The sequence below is a fragment of the Tupaia chinensis genome, unplaced genomic scaffold, assembly GCF_000334495.1.
Source record: "Tupaia chinensis unplaced genomic scaffold, TupChi_1.0 Scaffold000318_1, whole genome shotgun sequence".
In the NCBI taxonomy this organism is placed as follows: Eukaryota; Metazoa; Chordata; class Mammalia; order Scandentia; family Tupaiidae; genus Tupaia; species Tupaia belangeri.
In genome coordinates this window covers 5,771,809-5,780,186 of record NW_006159811.1, presented here as the reverse complement: position 1 = coordinate 5,780,186, position 8,378 = coordinate 5,771,809, and the positions used below count along the sequence as shown (strand labels likewise).

The following is an 8,378-nucleotide window of genomic DNA, read 5'->3' as shown; positions in this document are numbered from 1 at the left end:
CATGTATCAGCTTGACTGAGCCATGGGGTGCCCAGATTAAATAAAATGAGAGGCATTTTGAGGACCAAATCTCATAACAATACTGAAACTGTGTAACTCAAAGTTCTTCAGAGAAACAGAATCAATGACTTGTATATAGGAAGAGGGTTTTTTTTTTCTCATTTATTTATTTATTTTTACATTTTTCCAGAAACATTTACTTTACATATCAAAAATTTTTTGCTCATACTCCATAGTTCTTGACAGTTAATAAACATCTTTCAAAATTTCAAAATACTGAATTTTAAAGATAATGTTCAAGATATTTCTATCATTTTGTATAATTTTGTTTGTGACAGAGACAGTATGGTTTTAAATATTTTTGAGAAAATATTTACATGGCAACTACTCAAATTGTTGACAAGAAAATGCCCAGCACACAAGTCACACATAAACCTTCTCAGTTCAGCCCTGCCTACCAAGTATTCTGTGATATACCATCTGCTAGCAAAGATCAGTCTCTTTTTCTTCTTTCAAACTCAGCATTGTAATCAGTAGAGATTGTAAAAGAGCAACCACACCAGAGGATTATCTTGAGGAAGAGTTTTATTATGCGAAATTAACTCAGGGGACTAGCAGTTGGCGTAATGGCTATGTCACTGGACTCCCCATGTAGTCAGTCGACCGTGGTTCTAGTCCCGGACCCAGTGGCTTATACTCATGCCGGACACTGTGCGTGCATACCCAAGATCCGGAGAGGAGAATGGAAGAGAAGGGATTGCGGCGTGGCCATCCCTCCTGGGGGACGATCTCTTGCTTTCTGTCTCTGTCTTTCTGGTGAGCACACGCACCCTAAAGCAAAAACCTCTCAAAATAATAATAATAATAATTAACTCAGATAATTATGGAAGTTGAGATGTCCTACAAGATGCCATGAGCAAGCTGGAGACCCAAGAAAGACTGTGGTATAATTGTAGTCCAAATGCAAAGGCCCGACAACCAGGGGAGCTGATGTTACAAGTGCCAGTAAACAGACATGAAAGACACATGTCCAAGCTCCAGCAGACAGGTAGAATGCAAAAGGGGTAAATCCTTCTTTCCTCTGGATTCTTGGTCTACAGGTCATCAATGGACTGGATAATACCCACCCACACTAGGGAGGGCAGTCTACTGACCACACCTATGATCATCTCATCCAGAAATAACCTCAAAGGCACACCTAGAAACAATGTTTATTTAATCTGGGCACCATGGCTCAGTCAAGCTGATACATGGATTTAGCCATCACCAAAGCTGGCTCAGCTTTTGATGTTCCCGTGTGGCCTCCAGGCTTTTGTGGTGACTGCATCACAGTCTGTCTTCTTCCATTACCTAATCCTACGTCCTTCCCCAACTCATGTTGATGCCAAGGACACTCCTAAAATATTCCCGGATACATTTGTTGTGTGCTGGTCTACATTTCAGAGTCGGTTTCCTAGGGAAGAGTGGTATGAAAGGATGCCATAGGACAGAGCCAGGCAAAACCCAGTGCTTAGCAGTATGGTAGAATATGAGGAGGGAAGAAATGAGGAAAGTACAATATCCTAAAAGCCAAGGTTAAAAAAAAAAATTTCAAGAAGGATGAGGTGGTATTTTGTATCAAATACAGTAATAGCTCTCCAATTCCCAAATGGGTACTTACTTTGAGGTTGGAATCCAATTGAAAGGGTAAGACAGGGCAAACCCACGATTTTCATAATAAGCATGCCCTTTTTTATTTGGAAGTACATTAAGGGGGGGGGGTAGCTCCAGGGATCAGTAAGGCAAATTATGGGTATAAGGTTGAAGGTCCAAATCAGCCATTGGACCATCCCTGGTCTCCTGGTGTAGAATAATGAAAACTTGAAGGTGTCCATTGCATTTAGTGATATGGAGTTGTAACAAGATGTTACAAATTCAACAGAGTCCCAAAAGATTAGACTAATTTGTGCCAAATACTCCAAACTCTAAAGCAGAGTGCTATACACTTCTTGAGAACAGAGTAATTAAAAAATGCTTTTACCACTGTAAGTGCTATCGCAAGGATACATGAAAGACTTAAAAATTCATTAGGGGGGTCAGTAGATGGTGGGTTCAGGTAGCTGGATCTCACATGGCTGACTGCGCTGTTTGAGTCTTAGACATGGCTTGAAAAACACACCAGGCACATTTGCATGTGTGCCCAAAAATCCAGAGAGGAGAATGGAGAAGGGATTGTAATGTGGTCTTCTCCCTGGGAGGTGCTTTCTCACTTTCCTTTCCTTTTCTTTGTCTGTCTCCTGCTGGTTCACATGCCCTATAGCAAAAAAAAAAAAAAAACATTAGGAGTTGTCAGTGTGCTATGAACCCCATCCTACCTTCTTTGGGGGAGGGAAGTGTGGTGGTTAGCTTTATGCATCAACATGGCTAGGGTATATTATCCAGTTCCTCAATTAAATACTAATCTAGGTATTGCTCTGAGGTATTTTGTAGATGTGGTAGACATTTATGATGAGTTGACTTAAAGTAAAGGAGATTATCTTCAATAATCTGGGCAGGCCTAGATCAAGTCCAATCTAATGAAAGGTCTTAAGAGCAAAACTCAGATTTCACTGAGGACGAAATTCTGCCTGTGACCTTCAGCATCACCTCTTGCGTGAGAATTTTACTGGCCTGCCACAACACCCACGATCACAGCATGAGACCTCGTTGATGTTTGTTCTTTCGCTCTATCTTTGTCTTCCTCTTATGAAGTAAGTAAATTTCTAAAAAATCCAATCTAGTCTAATATAAAAATTTTAGCCATGGGACCAGCAGATGGTGTAATGGCTACATCGTTGGACCCCCATGTAGTTGACCATGGTTCTAGTCCCAGACGCAGTGGCTTAAACTCACACCGGGTGCATGTGCGTGCGTGCCCAAAATCCCGAGAGGAGAATGGAGAAGGGATTGTGGCATGGCCATCCCCCTGGGAGGTGATTTCTCACTTTCTGTCTGTCTCTTTCTGTCTTTCTGGTGAGTGTAAGCACCCTATAGCAAAAACCTCTCCAAAAAAATTTTTTTAGTCACCTAAGCAACTAAACTCTGTGCTAACAACTAAGAGAGATCAGAAAAGCTATGGTATTGGCCCAAGATTGTGTCCAAGTCCTGAGAAGCACAGAGCAGCAGCACAGAGCAAGTTGCTTCCTGCTTACTTCCGAACGTTGTATTCTCCCTGTAGAGGAAACGTTAAGGTCGATGGTGACGCGAGGGTGTTACTGGCCAACTGAGTCTGGCTCTTTCTTTTCTCATTTTTCTTTTTTTTTTTTTTTTTTTGAGAGGTTTTTGCTATAGGGCGCGTGCGCTAGCCAGACAGACAGAGAGAGACATAGAGACAGAAAGCGAGAAATCACCCCCCAGGGGCGATGGCCATGCCACAATCCCTTCTCCTCCATTCTCCTCTTGGGATCTCGGGCACCCATACACACATGCACCCAACATGAGTTTTAAGCCACCGGATCCGGGACACGAACCACGGTCAACTACATGGGAGTCCAGCGACATAGCCATTATGCTAACTGCTGGTCCCAGTCTGACTGTTTCTCACAGTCAGTGAAACTAGAGGCAGATGGTGGAGAAGAAGGGGGTTTATTTCTGTAACGTGTTATAGACAGACAGTCAGCAAGTATTGTTCTTGGTGTTTATAGGTACAAGGTACAAGCATGTGTGAATCTTTCCTCACCTACATCAATCGGAGTTGGTCACTTTCCGCTAAATATCCTGATTCCTGTTTTACTTCCTTTAGGGGCCTTCCCTCCCTTCTTTGCAGGTGCCCTTTTAGTCCTGGGGTCTGGCTTTGGAGGAGCGGGTTTGGCAGACAACCTTACCGATCTCTGTGGTCGGCCACAACAGGACAAAGGCACTAGACGCAAGGGATGCAGAGGCACACAGGCTTTGGTCAGTCCGGGGGTCAGCCTCGCCTCTTCTTCACACTGCGCCCCTGTTATTTCAAATACCCGTTCCTGGTTTCTTGTCTGACCATTTCTCACACGGATCTTCCTGTGACTCAGCACTTGGTCAGAGTGTTCTGCTTAAAGGCCTTTCTTAATGTCAGAGTGGCTGTAGTCCTACTAAACCTTAAACTGGCTTGTTTCAATGGGTGTCAGGTGAACTGGATTTAGAAATAAGAGGAAATGAGAAGGAACCAGCAAATGACATAATGGTTACATCAGTGGACTCCCATATAGTTGATCACGGTTCAAGTCCGGGACCTGGTGGCTTAAACCTCACACTGGACTTCTGTGTGTGCGTGCCCAAGCTCCCAAGAGGGGAATAGAGGAGAAGGGGTGACAGAGTGGCCATGCCCCCTAGGGGGTGATTTCTCGCTTTCTGTCTATACACCCTATACCAAAAATATAAAAAAAACATTTAAAAAGAGAGAGAGAGAAGATGGAGATAGAAGAGATAGAAATTGAAAAACTTTCTCTCTCTTGAAAAAATTTTAAAAACTTTTCATGGGCCTGCAGGTGGTGTGGAATTAAGGTGCTGGGTCCCAGTGCAATTTTTTCTTCTTTTTTTGGAGAGGTTTTTGCTATAGGGTGCGTGCACTCGCCAGAAAGACAGAGAGAGACAGAGATACAGGAAGCGAGAAAACAATCCCCAGGGGGGATGACTATGCCGCAATCTCTTCTCCCCCATTCTCCTCTTTCTTGGGCATGCATGCACGCGTGCCCAGCGTGAGTTTAAGCCACCAGGTCTGGGATTTGAACCACGGTCGACTACATGGGAGTCCAGCGACATAGCCATTATGTTAACTGCTGGTCCCTAACTGGGCAATGTGAGATCAGCTTAGAAATCCCACTGAGTACCTGTGCATGTGTGCCCCAAATCCAGAGAGGAGACTAGAAGACAAAGGATTGCTGGCATGGCCATTCCCCCAGGGCGTGATTTCTCACTTGTTCTCTGTCTCTCTACGCTGAATGCACACACCCTATGGCAAAAACAAACAAAAACGTTTTGTATTCACTTTTGAGGAGCTGGTTGTGAAAATAAGAGATTACAGGTCAGCAGAAAGTGGAGGTGATACCAATGGAGGGGTTTCTTTTCATGAAGACAGAAAAATGGAAACATGTTAAAATACTAGGGAAGTGACTTAATAGAGAGACAGAGATGGAAGACAGAGAAGCTAAGAGAGACAAGACATGGCATGAAGTTCCAGAAAGGAGGGGAGGGTAGTTTCCGGCGCAGAGACTTTGGTGGAGAGCGTGGGCAGTTACTCCATTTCAGAAAGTCAGGGAGGACAGGTGTGAATCTGTTGGGGAGGCAAATGCATCTCCAGCACTGGGAAAGTAGGTGGTTTTTCTAGAATGGCTGTGATTTTTTTTTAAAATGAAATTAGAACTATTATAGCAGTAAAACTTATTTAAAAAAAAAAAAAAACCCTGTTTCATTGATTTGTGTCTTGTATGTTAACTAGTTGCCAACAGATATTTGAGAATCCAGTAAGTGAATGAACTTTGACATTCTTTGTGCTTTGATAACGTTTTTAGTAGTATTGCTGAAAAGGTTTTAAAAATTCCAGATGATTACTTCCAGCTAGCTTTGTAAGCCACCTATGGGGGAAAAAACATCATTTCACAGCTGCGAAACTGGAGTTTGGAAGTTCCCTACGCAAATGTAAACAGAACCCTCTTTCCAAGTCACTTTTATTTTTCTCTTAAAGTAGTCAGCAGGACCCATAACTTCCTTCACTGTCATTGTGAAATTCGAGGGAAGCAAGGACTTTGTGAAGTCCCCGTAGATGGAGGCGATTTTGCAATTATCATCTCTAATCTATATGAGCCCATCACATTGCTCTCAATATTTTTTTCTCTTCTGGCGAAAAAGAAAAATGTTGATACACAACATTAAAATAATACATTCCCAAGCGCCTACTACCATGGAGCAACAAACACTTGGTTCTGTTTACTTCCAATGTTATGTATGTTTTCTTTTTACTAAAAGGCATAAGATATAACCAATTAGGCTGAAGTTTCCAAGAGAATGTAAAAGCCCATGTAGTGTAGAAAGAGAGAGCTTGAACATACAGCAACGCGGGGAGTGTCTCTAGAAGACAAATGGTGGCTCACGGCCGTTTTGGGGAGAAAACGGTCACGGAGCACAGGGAAAAGTTTAGCTTAGGAAAGAAAGGAGGCCTCCTTTTTCACTTTAGCAGAAAGAATGGAAGAGGGAAGATACAGAGCCGGTGACGGCAAGTTCAAGACAGTTTTAATCTTGTTTGCTTCCTTTTCCTGTGAGATAGGAAGCTGTTCAAACTCAACCATTTGTTGAACCTGAAAGGAAGCTGGTGTGTTCAGAGCTTGAAGAAGATGGAGATTTGAGGAGGGCAGCGGGTCCCCAGCCTGGGAGCCCAGAGCCGCCTCTTGTGGTAGCCTGAGCCACCGGCTGGCCCCCTTTTTTTCACACTCCCGAGCCCCCAAATGAGAATGCTAATTCACCAGCTGCCTGTCTTAACAGATTCAAGAACACGGGAAGACAGTACAGAAATGAGGCAGTAAAGAAGAGAAGTGAACATGTTGCTGAGGAAAGCTTAGAAGGATGACCAGATGCTGAAAAGGAGAAATGTAAGCTCATTTCCCAATGATGCCACTTCTCCACTGCAAGAAAACTGCAACAACCAGGGCGCTGTAAATTGGTCTGTTGACGACACTGTCAAAGGCATAAATGGCAACAATTTGGAAAGCCAGCTCCAGGCTACTCACGCTGCTAGGAAGCTACTTTCTAGCCCCCCATAGACAACATCATCCGGGCTGGGTTGATTCCAAAATTCGTGTCCTTCTTGGGCAGAAACGATTGTAGTCCTATCCAGTTTGAATCTGCATGGACACTCACTAGCATTGCTTCTGGGATGTCAGAACAGACCGAGGCTAGGGTGGACGGAGGCGCTATCCCAGCATTCATTTCTCTGTTGGCCTCTCCCCACGCACACAGCAGTGAATAAGCTGTGTGGGCTCCAGGAAACATCACAGAGGTTGGTTCAGATTTCTAGGACCTGGTTATCAAGTATGGAGCAGTTGACCCGCTGTTGGCTCTCCTTGCAGTTCCTGATATGTCATTGTTAGCATGTGGTCACTTATGTAACCTTACCTGGACACTTTCAAACCATCGTGACAACAAGAATCCTGCCCCCCCACCACCATCCCCACCCCCACCCCCACGGATGCTATTGAGCAAATTCTTCCTATTTTAGTTCATCTTCTGCATCACGATGATCCAGAAGTATTAGCAGATACCTGCTGGGCTATTTCCTACCTTACCAATGGTCCAAATGACTGGATTGAAATAGTTGTGAAAACAGGAGTTATTCCCCAATTTGTGAAGTTTCTAGGAGCTACCAAATTGCCCATTGTGACTCCTGCCCTAAGAGCCATAGGTAATATTGTCACTGGTAGGTAATATCGTCACTGGGACAGATGAACAGACCCAGATTGTGATAGATGCTGGAGCACCTGCCGTCTTCCCCAGCCTTCTAACCAACTCCAAAACAAATATTCAGAAGGAAGCTCCGTGGACCATGTCCAACATCACTGGTCGGCAGGACCAGATCCAGCAGGTTGCGAATCCCGGGTTAGTCCCCATTCCTTGTCCGCATGCTCTCCAAGGCTGACTTTAAGATGCAGAAGGAGGCTGTGTGGGCTGTGACCAACTATACAAGTGGCAGAACAGTGGAGCAGATCGTATACCTCATCCATTGTGGCATCATAGAGCCGCTGATGAACCTCCCAACTGCAAAAGATACCAAAATTATTCTGGTTATTTTGGATGCCATTTCAAATATCTTTCAGGCTGCTGAGAAGAGAGAAGAAATGAAGAAACTTAGTATAATGATCGAAGAATGTGGAAGGCTGGATAAAATTGAAGCTCTACAAAACCATGAAAAGGAGTCTGTGTACAAGGCGTCATTAAACTTGATTGAAAAGCATTTCTCTGTAGAGGAAGAGGAAGATCAGGATATTGTGCCCGGAACTACCTCCGACAGCTACACCTTCCAAGTGTGGGATGGGACTCCTGGGACCTTTAACTTCTAGACTGTACAACTGAGGCACAGAGGGGTTTGTTGTGTGCTATGCTTAATATAAATTCATCTTACTGTTTCTCTACCAAGAGTTCTTTTTAAATGTGGTTGTTATTATAGCACTTTTTACAACAAAACTATATTTGAACAGCTCCAAACTGTACATACCATATGAAGCTTGTCTCCAAACGGGTTTCTTGTTTCTATGAGGAGTTTCATACCTTGCAACAGGATGTTTTATTTAATTAAAGTCCACCCTTTTCTTTAAAAAGAAAGAAGAAAGAAAGAAAATGGAGGTTTGAAACAACCCTGCGGCAAGAGGCAAGGGACTTGATATGATTCTAGTTCA

General features: G+C 43.6%; 1 pseudogene; it reads left to right on the top strand.

Annotated features, from left to right (window-relative positions):
• Positions 1-912: 912 nt before the first annotated feature.
• On the top strand, positions 913-8,042 carry LOC102477162 (importin subunit alpha-1-like; annotated as a pseudogene).
• Positions 8,043-8,378: the final 336 nt, after the last annotated feature.